This window comes from Malus sylvestris, chromosome 7 (assembly GCF_916048215.2).
Source record: "Malus sylvestris chromosome 7, drMalSylv7.2, whole genome shotgun sequence".
Classification (NCBI taxonomy): domain Eukaryota; kingdom Viridiplantae; phylum Streptophyta; class Magnoliopsida; order Rosales; family Rosaceae; genus Malus; species Malus sylvestris.
Genome location: NC_062266.1, coordinates 10,757,217 through 10,770,351, shown reverse-complemented (window position 1 = coordinate 10,770,351; position 13,135 = coordinate 10,757,217). Strand labels below are relative to the sequence as shown.

The window sequence follows — 13,135 nt, the reverse complement described above, 5'->3', positions numbered from 1 at the left end:
GTTTGCCACTGTCACTGGCCTGAAGCCCCTCCATCTGCAACAACTTGTTTGCTTGCTGGACTAGTTACCTACCACAGCCCTCGCTAGCAAGCTTTCATGCTTGCTGGGCTTTGTCTTAGCCCCAACATGCAAAACCAAAAGCCAGCCCAAACGGCTGGGCTTCTTCCTTAAACCCAAAACCACAACCGGCCTGCAGCTGGTTTTTGGCTCGCATGCCTGCATGCCCTTTTTGGGCCTTGTTGCGTGAGCCTACCCAAGCTCAACACGCCAGCCTTCATGGTTGGGCTTCCCAATTGAGACCCGTGGCCTGTAACCATGATTTTGGGTCTGCTCCATACAGCCAACCCGAGCCCAATAAACCTATAGGGCCTTGCCTGCTCATGGCTCTCATGCCCACTGTGTTTGGGCTATGATTTTTTGAACCCAATGCTAATTTTTGGCATTTTAAATAATTTTAACCCGAATGTTATTATTATTTTTGTTTCTACAATCGACCATGTATGGCCCGATTTATTGAATTATTTAAAAGTGACATGCAGTCCATTAATCTGATAATGAATCCAAAATTATTGACCTGAAGATCATTGAACCTGTAGTTTCAAATTTAGTGCCCTTGAAACCCGAAGTTTTCATAAAACAATACACCCATGAAAACCCGACGTTTTTCATGAATACCATGTCTTAGAACTCGAATGTTCTAACTTTGATGCTTATGAATGATTCATTCCCATAATACCGATCACAATCTTGTTCCCTCCAATTCAATGGATTGTCGAATTGTCACAAGTTCGATTTTCCTGATTTGGATGTTTTTAATAGAAACCACTTTATGTGGGTATAAGACGTGAATCTCCACTTGACTATCAAGAAGCTAAGAAACCATTGAAGCCAACAATGGCATGGAAGAGCTGAATAAGCCTCTGCCATGATCTTTAATTGAAGACTTATGCTCAAAGCATTACAAATGGAAATACCTCCTGATTGAGGATTCTATGGCTCTTTGGCTCGCTCATACGAACTGTTTAATCATGAAAGACATTGCTTGAAGCACACCATGATTACGTCCATGAATGAGTACAATTCTGAAGTTTATAAATCCGATCAAATTTTGACTGGAGAATACTTTTCTCGTCCTTCCATGTTTCTAACTCGCCCCTGAAGCAGTAGTGTAGAAAGCAAAAGTTACCAAATTCTTAGATCTGATTACTACCACAAACATATGGTAGAATTAGGGTCTGCCAAGGTGTGGCATCATGCCCGAAGTGTGATCCTTGGCACCGAAGACCTAAAACTTCAAGAATAAGGGATAATATTCCTGAACCTCAACCCTGCATAATCTACTTCCGTCTTAATGGAATAGATCATTGGTTATGCACCTGTTCGTGCCCCTACCAATGTTGTTGAGGAGTACCATTCTAGTAGTCAATATGTGAGATTATTTTGCTCCACCGCACATCGTTAGAAGAACAAAATTTTGACATGGATAACCTTGTTAGCCGAATCCCTTTAGTAAACCATTTACTTTGTGAACATTTTTCCATGTTCTTGGATTCATGTTTGGTTTATGTTTTACTTATGGATAATCTTATTGATATTGTCCGAATATGAGTTAATTGAATCATGTTTCTTAATACATGTGATCGATTCAATTAAACACGTGATTAGGTAGGAATGTGGGAAAGTTAGTTGTCTGAATAAATGCGTACTACGCACACTAACTTTACACCTAAATCACATCTCTACCAATGACTTCAGGTCTCTCCAACCTGATTAAAAGCATTGGCACACTTCTCGTTGTATGAATGGTACTGAATCACCATTTAAAGGACCTTAAATTCTCCCTGACATTGAGTTTTTAAGGATATTCGAGATGACAATGATCGTAAATGAACCACTGAAGAAAATATAGTGAAATACCTTTGCACCACTTCAAAAAATGAGCCTGAAGCTTTGATTTGGGGCCAATGGGTTGTCTCACAACTGGGAACACACCACATGTGGCCGACCTGGAGCTGGGTGATTGAGCAGTTTACTTGTTTTGGCACGACCTTTTGGGACACTTAGGTCGAACAATGATGCTATAACGTATCTTCTTACCTGAAGTAAGGATCTTGTGCCTATAAGCACACTTTGCCAAAACCCGCTCGTTTTGGGAAATTTGATTTCTAAATCATCCCTAGCAAAGATACAAAACGACTCATCTTTTCACAATGGATTCAAGGGAATATATGTGGACTAATCCAACCAAAATGTGGACCATATAAATACCTATGGTTTTGGTTGATGAATTGACAAACTAGTCACATGTTTGTCCACAAACATTACTGCTAAACCTTATGGCCGATTAAGGGTTCACCACCCTACTTATCCCTTAAGGTTCGGGAGACTAGATAATACTTGAGAGTTTATATCAACGGTTTTCGATAAAGTATTGCATGTATTTTGGGTTTATAATTGAACATTGAATTCCCATGTTCACCTTAAAGAGCATCGCTTAATGATCATAAATCGCAATTTAAATGATCACCCAAATTTTGGTAAGCGTACCAAGTTTTTAGTTTCTGCCTAGGGCTATGCAATCCTTGTACGCAATTATATTGGTCTGCCTTGAGGCCCATTGCCACCCAACCTATATGACGTTACAGTTGGTTACTGGGTACGATCCTGACGATTTTCATATTTACGCATTTGGGTGTGCATTCTATATGCCAAGTTGCACCGCCGCAACGTACCAGCATGGGTCCTCAAAGAAGGATGTGTATCTTTTATCGATCATGATTCTCATTCACACTAGCTCTCTTCGAGCCCTTGCATGTGATCTCTTTACCACTCATTTGCGGGTTGTCACTTTAATGAGACAGTCTTCCCGTCGGTAGGGGAAGATAAGAATGTCAACGTTCCTGTAGAATGGCGTGAATTTGCGTGGGCGTTGCCCACTATGTCTCATCTCAATCCCCGTACCGTACAAGTGTGATAAGCAAGTGCGATAAATTCTTGATTTCAGAATGTTGCTCTAGACGTATTCCTCTGATCTAGCTAAAGTGACGAGATCATATACCAGCTGCAAACATGCCTGCAAGGATAGATGTACTTAACGGACGTTGAGTCAACATCCTTGGAGGGTGTGCCGCCTATGTTGGATGATTTAGACGCCCCTATTGGACGATCTGGTACATTGGCGGATAGCCAATTAATCTGTCTTGGCCTGGAGCATGACAGATCACTCGGTTTGTAGGATTCACTTCCCTAGAAGAGGAAGGCAAGGTACAAAATGAATCTACACTTGATCGTTGTCTCAAATCATTTCCATCTCATGAGATTAATCTGGATTTCTTTCGAGACTTAAAGTTCTTGGTCCAGTATACTAGTTTGGATGAGCTAAATGGAATTGAAATGAGATTATCATCGATGATGTTTTCACTTATATGGTAGCTACCGACATAAATGAAAAACAACGATATTGAACCGTGTTCCGTTGATTAAGTGACAATTTAGAACTGATTGGACAACCGAAATTACAATCCAGCTCAAATTCTTTACCAAAGTGTATTTGGACCTGTCGTTCCTACACGGCCCAAGGTAACTTTATTGTGTTACAAGTGGGAAATGAAGCGTTATGAGATGAATGAAATAGTGCGATATGATGCACATCTTACGACGCAAGGTTTCTCTCAAACGTTCTATGATTAACAACAACATTATGAAATGTGGTTAGTGTTTTCTCCATGGGGATATATAAATACGAAGATTTACATGTAAGTTCCCGAAGAATTACATGGACTAGTTCAAATAGTTCCAAACCATGGAACACCCTCTTAACTCGTTTTGAGGCGTTCACTTATGGATTGAAAAATCCGACGGATGTGGTATACTCGTCTAAGTGATTATTTGACCAGTCAGGGATATGAATTATGCCCTTGCGTGTTAAAATATGAAGTTTTATTCCAAATTGCTAGAGTTACAGTTTATGTCATTAACACGAATCTCACTAAGACTCTAGAAGAGTTTGAGAAAACTACCTCGCACCTGAAGATGGAATTTGAGATGAAGGATCTTGGGAAAACTCATTTATGCCTTTACCTGAAGTTGAAGCATTGTTCTGATGGTATTTTGGTTTACCAGTTGAACTACACCCCGAATGTGTCACTTTTGAGTATACCTTTGATCGTCCATATGTTATATGCAAATGAGACCCTTGAAGAGGTTATGGAATCCGAAATTCCATATCTAAAGTTCAACTTTGCACTTTGTTGTACTTAGCTCATTGTATTTAGATAGGACATCTTCTTCGCTGTTGATCTTGGTAAAGATGCAGCACCGCGCCTACACGCATCCACTGAATTAGTATTAAAGACGTACCCTGAATGCACTATAAGGGCAAATCCTAACGCATCTCGAGCAGATCCAACCCCCTGATCCTCGGAATGATGCTTGCCTTGTTGTTATGCTGACGCATGTTACTTATCAAACCCACACAAGGCAAAATCCCCAAATGGTTATGTCTTTACTGTTAGGGATATTGCAATATCTTGGAGGTCCACGATATGACCTTAGTTGCGAAATCTTCGAATCGTTCCAAGACTCACCTCGCTTCACTGCGCCACAAGTGAGACATGGTTAGGAGTTCTTGTTGAGCATATTCGAAGTACTTGCTATGTTTTCATCCAACGTTGTGTCCTAACAATGATCCATGAAGATTATGCTGCATGTATCCACCCGACTAAGCCATGATACATCAACGAAGTCAACACCAAGACATATTGCGTCTACATCTACATCAGTAAAGCATCAGGAGATTGAAGTCATGCAAGCCGATCCCAGACAACCTTGCTGACCTCTAAACGACGTCACTGCCGAAGCCAACCTTTCAGAAGCTTGTCCGAGGATTAGGTATGCCTAACTATCATATGCAATGCTTGTAGTTCTCATTTGGAAGTTATGTCAAACTCAGGGGGAGTATCCAGAAGTATACTCACTTGATCTTAATGTACTATTTTCCCCTACGATTAGGAGCATTTTTCCCACTGGGTTTTTGCTACCTAACTAGGTTTTAACGAGGCAACCATCCTATGTTGATCATACCTTTGTGAGCTCTTCTACTTGCGTCCAAAAGACGTATAGTTTTTTACTTAATGCAACTTCTCACTTTTATCCTTAGCCTATGGGTTTTCTCCTACCTTAGGTTTTACCATAGCGAGGTTTTGTGAGTTTTACTTTTTATACATTCTTCCGTTGATTTGAGACTCGCATTCACTCATTATGCCAACGACTTCATAAACTGTACTTACTTTATCGTTGAAGACCTGATGCGCCATTTACTTGAGTATTTACACACATGAATGTAATTGTGTAAATCCTAGTATATCTTGGAATATCTCTTATATTCATATTAGGAGTAGATTACCTATTAAATGTTGTAATCCTAAATGAAAAGGTTTTTACCTATCCTACTACTATAAATAAAGGTACAATGAGGTGGAATAGAGGACATCCACAATTACACATCTCCCTCATTCTCTCTACCTATTGCCGCACCCCTCTCTAAGGCCTCCATAATTGTTCAGTAAATTATGCCTACAACAGTCTTAATATAAAATCAAGTATTAAAAGTATATTCTACATGTAATTTTTTTTATATAATTTTTCTCTTCTACTAAAATAATTTTCTCTTCTTTATGTTTTGGAAAATAATGACGAAAAAAAAGAAAAAGAATGAGGAATGGGAAAGAAGCCAAAAACAAGAGGAGATTTGAATTGGGTTTCGCCAACGCCAATGAGAGGTGATGCAAGAGTACGTGAGACCACGTCCTAATTTATTAAATGTTTTGCCAAGAAGCCCATGTTCCATGTTATTCTCTCTTTTTATTAATTAATTTGTTAACAGTAATACTATTCTTATGTGTTTATATTATATTGATATACCATCTTATGTGGTATCTAATGTGATTGTCCACATCATTTAAATTAATCAAAATTATATTTAAATTAAAAATCATTTAATAAACCAATAATTAAAAAAAAAAAATTAAATGTTGATTATGGCATATGAGAAGTCTTCTCCTTCCTTCATTCCCCGTTCAATCCTGTTTTTCTCCCGTTTCTTCTTCCATTACCGAATCAAAGAACTTGCTAGAACGATCTTCCATTTTTTCCTTGGTGGGGTATTGTCTCTGCTCTGTGAATAGCTCTAGTGTGGTGAGTCTGATTAGTGGACTACCAATGATCGGATTTTTGGGGTTTGGCTCAGCGGCGTTGAGCTTCTCAAGAGCTGTACGACTGAGCCAATGCAAAATGGGATTGTTTGGAGTGTCAAGAAGGACATCACAAGGTACTATTCTTTGCTTTAGAACAATCAAATTATCTTGGGAATTTGGTAGATAAAACAAACACAGGGATACCATGTGAATATTAGCATCCATTTTTACCCTGCTGAGAAGAATTTGAATTATAACTACGAGCAAAATTTAGGAAATTTGGATTTTGGGTACCATTATTGGGCGGATTTGATCTTGCCCATTTCGAGAAATCTGCCTTTAAATGATGATGCTTTATGGTTTGAAATCCAGAATTTGACCGATACATAGTTGAAGCAATTTAAGATTCCACATAATGCTTATAGGGCTGTGTTGGAGGTATATGTTTCATTTCATGAGAATGATGAGTTTTGGTATTCAAATGCTCTGAATGAGTACATTACTGCAAACAATCTTAGAGGTACTCCTGGAAATGGGTCTTTTAGAGAGGTTGTGGTGAGTTTAGATGGTAAGGTTATTGGTGCTATCTGGCCTTTTACAGTGATTTTCATTGTAAGGTTCAATCCCCTCCTGTGGAGTCCAATTACTGCAATTGGCTCATAAATCTCCCTTCTTATGATATTGAAATCACACCTTTTTTAGGGAAGAGCCACAAGTTTGGTTTTAGTGTCACAAATGCCTTGAATGTTTGGTTCGTTGACACGGATTTGCATCTTTGGTTGGACAAGCAGAGCACGAAAACTAAAGGAGAGCTTTCGAAGCATAGTAGCTTGCCCCTTGTTGTTTCATTGGTTTTGGATTTCAAGGGTTTAAACGACACATTTTTGACAAGGGTCGGCAGGTATATGTCATCGACTGGATGGGTGAAGTCCTCTTATGGGAATATCACAACTGATACAATTCAAGACCTCTATAACAGTAATACAATGGTCATGAAGAATGATGGCAATACGTAGATAGTGAATCAGACCATCTATTTCAACGATATAGTTCATATCAGGCCGCCATCCTCCATTATCCACTCAATGTCATCAAACAAAAAATTTTCGCTTTACTTGTACATTGACTTCTTGGAACAAGCAAAAGAAACATATAAGTACATTACAAATGTCGAATTGGGATTTCTGTTATGCACAGTTTATGTCGACCGTTTGCCTTGGCTTAGGTGGTAACTATAAAATGTGCCCGCGCTTTGCTGCGGGGATTGAATGTGTTAGTTGCAACATAACAAAGCTTCAATCCAGTACTTTTGAATATTTCGACTAATTGATCAAAAAGAAAACAGAACAAATATGGCTGCAAATGTGTTAACTCTTGTAAATATGCCATCTGTTTACTGAAGAATTGTTGAGCTCCTGTGAAGACTACATTACCATTTGTAGAATCCTGAAGACACGAATACGAATTGCAAGCACAATTTAAATGACTCCTCTTTCAGTACAACAAGAATTAGAAGAGTAACATTTCTGCATACTGGCTGCTGTTACAAAATATTTGAAATCTATGTTTAGAAGAAATATGATCCAAATCCACAAAAACTCAAACTGTAAAACGAAATTGCTTTCATTTTCCCTTCCATTGCTTAGTTGAGCTCCTGGTCATCGTTTCCTCTTGAAGTAGAGCTATGCATATTGTACATACTACAACCTTCATTCCAGTATGTGTACTGTTGACCTTAAATAAAGAGAAAAAAAAACCATAGGAACTACAAATATAACATTATACTATGTGATGTAAATAAATATTTAATTAATAACAACAAAAAAATTATATGTAACCTTTCAATGTTTACCTGGATATAATTTCCATGCATAATATGATAACTTATATTTCCAATCTCAGACTCTTTGTACAATGGGTTTGGATGGCCACCTTGACTGAGTCCCAATAACAAAGCCATGTTTTCCTACAATAGGTAATATTTGTTCAATAGCTAACACAAAAGCCATTCAAATCTAGCAATAAGACAAAATGCACAACTTACATTAGTATGGGGGGAAATAGGATATTGGTTACCATGCATGCAAATTTGAACTCCTTGTGTAAGATGAGAATGCTAAATCCCAAAGAATAAAAGTAATTACAATTACAAAGAGTAATTATAGTAATTATAATGACAATGATTATTAACTAAGAAAAAAGATAGAAAGAAGATCAATATATTTATCGCATACCTTCACAACGACATTACTCTCTTGTGTTGCAACTATGTGATCACTTCTACAAGGAGGTGGACCATCAATATGGCATATTGCATCACTTTCTATGGATTTCTACAAAAGTTGCAAGTGAAACATGTTATGATTTATCAACTTATTAGTTATATAAAACAAATATGTTTGTTACATGTGTTCCTTCCTCATCTGTATTGTCCTTACGATATGTAATCTTTTTTTGTCGTTTTTGTCTTCTTTTGATTACTTGCTCAGCCTTGGATTGTTTCCTTTTAGATGGTGGACGACCTTTACCTCTAGCCGACAATGGCATAAGTATACGCTGACTTGGGTTAGGAAGAGGATCAGAGTTCATAGCAACAGGTGACGGTGGTGTTGGTTGAGTGCTACTAGCCGCTTCGTCATGTTTACATATTTGCTCCTTTAGTTTATACATCCATCTCACCACAAGCATACACTTATCATCAGAATCATTGGCTAATTCCTTAATGTCATCAAATGTTTTCTTCATCTTATCAGATCTTTGTGCTTCAGGTGTAGCAACCCAATTACTGTAACTTATCCTAACCCTTATGTGGCATCTATTCACATCATTCCTCCATCTCCGAATGATATACTTATCTGGCATAAAGTCAATGTCATGATGACCTAAAACATAATGCGCGTGTCTACATAATATGCCTTTAAACTCAAACTTGCAACAATTGCAATTAACTTCAATCTCACGCTCATTAAACTGGACCTTGAAATTGACAGTCTTCTTTTTGTTCTCCTTGATCAGAATACGTTCAGCTATTTGGTACTCCAAAATTGCATTATCAGTTTTAACTGAAACCCTGTCACAATACATTATACTTGTCAATTCCTTTTGGAACTCCTTGAATTTTGAAATCGTGTAAACAACTTGAACTTCTTTTTCCATGTCATAGTGAGTTGCACAACGAACATTTGAAGAGAAACAATCAGAATCTGCAGAGGCCTCTTTTAGCACCTTACTCCTTAATGCATTCTCATATTGCTCCACAAATTGTTTTAAAGTAGTCTTGAGTTCACGTGGCCATCAAAAAATGCATTCATGCTATCGCTCCTTTGTGTCGTTGACATTCCAGCCTAAAATTTATTTTTCACATACACAAGCACCCAATGATGTCTCTTTGCATACAAGCTTCTTAACCATTTACGTGCTTGTTTTTTAAACTTATATTTTCCAATCATCTCATCCCAACGTTCTTAAAAATCTTCAGAAGTCATTGAGTCATAAACAATGTTATCTAACGAAGAGCTCATGGACTCATATTCCTTATAACTTTTGAGCTTATCAGGAACCTTTTTCATTATATGCCACAAGCACAACCGATGTCTAGTATTAGGAAAAACAACTTCAATCACTTTGTCATAACTTTGTCTTGATCTATAATTATTCCACTTAGAGCATGACCAGACATGCAAGCAAGCCAAGTCTTAAACAACCAAATAAAGGAGTCAGTATCTTCCCTTGAAATCAATCCACATCCCAATAAAATTGATTGCCCGTGATGATTAACCCCCACAAATGGACCAAATGGAATATCATACTTATTAGTCAAGTACGTTGTGTCAAATGTTACAACATCACCGAACTCTTCATATGTTGCCCTACTTCTTGCATCTGCCCAAAATACATTTCTTAAATGACCTTTTTTGTCTAAATCAATTGCTTAGAGGAAATTTGCATTTTAAGCTTGCATGCTTACAAAGTAGTTTTGAACTGCAGTGGCATCCCTGATGGAAATTTTGTAAAATGCATGTTCATTTGAGCAACATCTATGACATGCAATTAACAATTAAAGGCGGAATCATGCTTGTATGCACTTAAAAAAAAACATTACCCATGAAATTCAAAGCCTAGTAGAAGGGTGAACCAAGACTCAACTCAAGAACAAAGTGAGTTGAGAAATCTTATACCTTTGTTGATTTCTCTTTGCATAAGAAAAGGCTAATCACCCAAGGAGAGGGCCTTCATTCCTTGCTTTTTAGCTCCATGGATTTCTTAGATGAGGATGGTTGAAAGGATTCTCCAAGTTCCCAAAGTTAAGAACCTCTAATTTTTCCACACCAAGGAGAGACTCGAAGAAGAGATGAGTGACCTTGGAGGAGGTAAGATTGCTAGCTAATCTCTTCCAAGGGGGCCGGCCTCCTAGAGAGAAAGGGAGAGATATTGTGTTCTCATCTTTTCTCCAAAAGAAAACCCTAATGAAGAAAAGGCTATAAAGTCATATTTATACCTACCTTCATTGGAGTGGCAAACTTGCAATAAGTCCAAAACCCACTCCTTTATCAATATGGCTGGCCATAGGGTTTTATTGGGCTGTTTGGGCCTTTGTGAATTATTAGTCATTAAGTTGTCATACAACTTAAGTCAATGGGCTTGACGTTCGAAGCCCATTGGGCCTTGAGGCCCAAAACTAATCCGTGGTCTTTAACGAACTTTATTCGTTTGATTAATTAACATATTAATTAATCCTTGCCATAAATAATTAAACCATTTAATTATCCTTACTCATCTCCGTTGTTTCGTCAATCTCTACCTTACACGGTGTACGATCCATTAGGTTCCTTTTAGCGAGGCAGTGGGAGATTAGAACTCTTTCAAATCGATTGTGAATTGAAACTTACTTTCAATTCTCCCTTTAGTGATTATACACGTTTATGGCTTCCACAAACCATGAGTGACACCTAGCAGTATATCATGGTTACCCAAACTAATCAGAAGAGGTGGAGAACCTATTCAGTTTAGGATTACAATGCAATACGGTATTTCTCTAATACAATACTTTTGACCACATTGTTTGGTTTGATAGTTTATTCATGTCTACTATCCAATGCAATTCATTTACTTATATGATTACCTTGAATGTGATTTGGAACGACTTCCTTAAATTTCATTCATACTCTGGCCAGAGATTCTTAATCATATCATAGAGTATTCTCCCTCAAACAATTTGAAGGTTAGAGATCCCTTGTTGCGCATTCACTTGCCTCTATGGCTAAGTGGCTTAACCCTAACTATGTCGTGGACACCTTCGGATGGAGTGACTTTGACATAGTCAAAGATCAAGGACCTAACCACAAGACAACTATGATGCCTCAGGTTAAAGGACTACTTTGCATTATCCCAACCATGAGTTCTCATGTGACATGAGTATGAGAACTCCTTGTTGATCACGTTTAGTGAACTCATTCTCTATTGAGCACCTACGTACTTGTCTTGGTGTCAGTCACACCAATGACTTGAGACCAGTCATTCTCCCTAAGAGAAGACATAGCACGTACTGATCTTAACGGACTGTCAATGCCCAATTGGCAATCCTATAATCAGCAACCTTTAGGATATGTATACGAAAGAGAATGGCCTCATGAAGCAACCTTGAGAATAACGACGTCACCATTATACATGATTCTTAATCATGTGGTTTAGTCTCTAATTTGAGTTCGGATCATAATGAGACCTTGATTCCTTAGCTTGAGCTATCGCCCTATTAGTGTCGTAGTGTCGGTACACTAGAGACACTTTCTAGTTGGAACCGAATAGAGAGTTCATGAATGAACTTTCTCATCTAAACAACATTGTTGTAAGCTTCTATATGGCAATATATTTTGCATTCACAATGGAACACACTAAAGTCATTACTTTTTATGTTTCCATCTAAATATCTCTTTAGTCATAATAAAAAGATATCTGATTATCTCTTCATTCATAATGAAGAAACATCCAATGATGGATTAGATTCATAATCTAATACATTTACGCTTCCATTACGTTACTCTAATTCTTCCTCATTCTTTGAGGAATATATCCTTTAGTATTTCTTAAATACTTAAGGACTCACTTAACAGTTGTCATGGTTCTTATCCTAGGCTTGCATTGATATCGTCTTGTACCGATCTTGGTACAACTCATATCAACGTTTTTCATACAATATGAAATATATAAATCACCTTTCTGCGTATACATAAAGGATTCTATTTACACATTATTTCTTTGGGAGTTAAAGGCTACGTTCGCTTTGAGAAAAGCTACCTCCTAGTTTCACTAGAGTTGTTCTTCTGATTGAAGTTTATCATCATATGAGAAACTTCCTAGCATCTTTTTGTAAACACGGAAATTCCTGCGATGAACGAGACAAGAACACGTGTACAAAATTATATTTGTATTGATGATTTAGGGGTTACAATCTATTCTACAAATTTAGCCTCTGATTCTATCTTTGTAATGGGTGGATTTAATGTTGTTGATCCAAAGGGCCGTCGGGGCTTGATCTTGGGATAAACAGTTGTGCGGATTTGTTGACGTCGTTGATCCAAAGGGCCATCGGGGCTTGATCTAGGGATGAACGAATGATGAATGATGGACACTTTCTTCAAGGGTCGTCGGGACTTGATCTTGAATTAGTGGAAGTTCTTCAAGGGCCGTTGGGGCTTGATTTTGAATGAGGATTTTAATTAAATTAGTTACGAAGTTTGAAGTTTGGAGATTAATTATTTAAAATCCGTAGACCTTTCGAGGTCACAATTTATATCGTTGAATAGATTTCGAGATCACGAACGTATAGGCGAAAGCCGCTTGCGAGTTTGAGTTTTAACGGTATAGTTACGGATATTTGAAGTTGTGTTACTAAACTATATATTTTAATTTATTTTAAAACTCCCACATAGTGGGAGAGGGAC

The 13,135-nt window shown here is 37.7% G+C and overlaps 1 pseudogene; it reads left to right on the top strand.

Annotated features, from left to right (window-relative positions):
- Positions 1 to 5,719: 5,719 nt before the first annotated feature.
- Positions 5,720 to 7,465, top strand: LOC126630082 (peptide-N4-(N-acetyl-beta-glucosaminyl)asparagine amidase A-like; annotated as a pseudogene).
- The last annotated feature ends 5,670 nt before the right edge of the window (positions 7,466 to 13,135 follow it).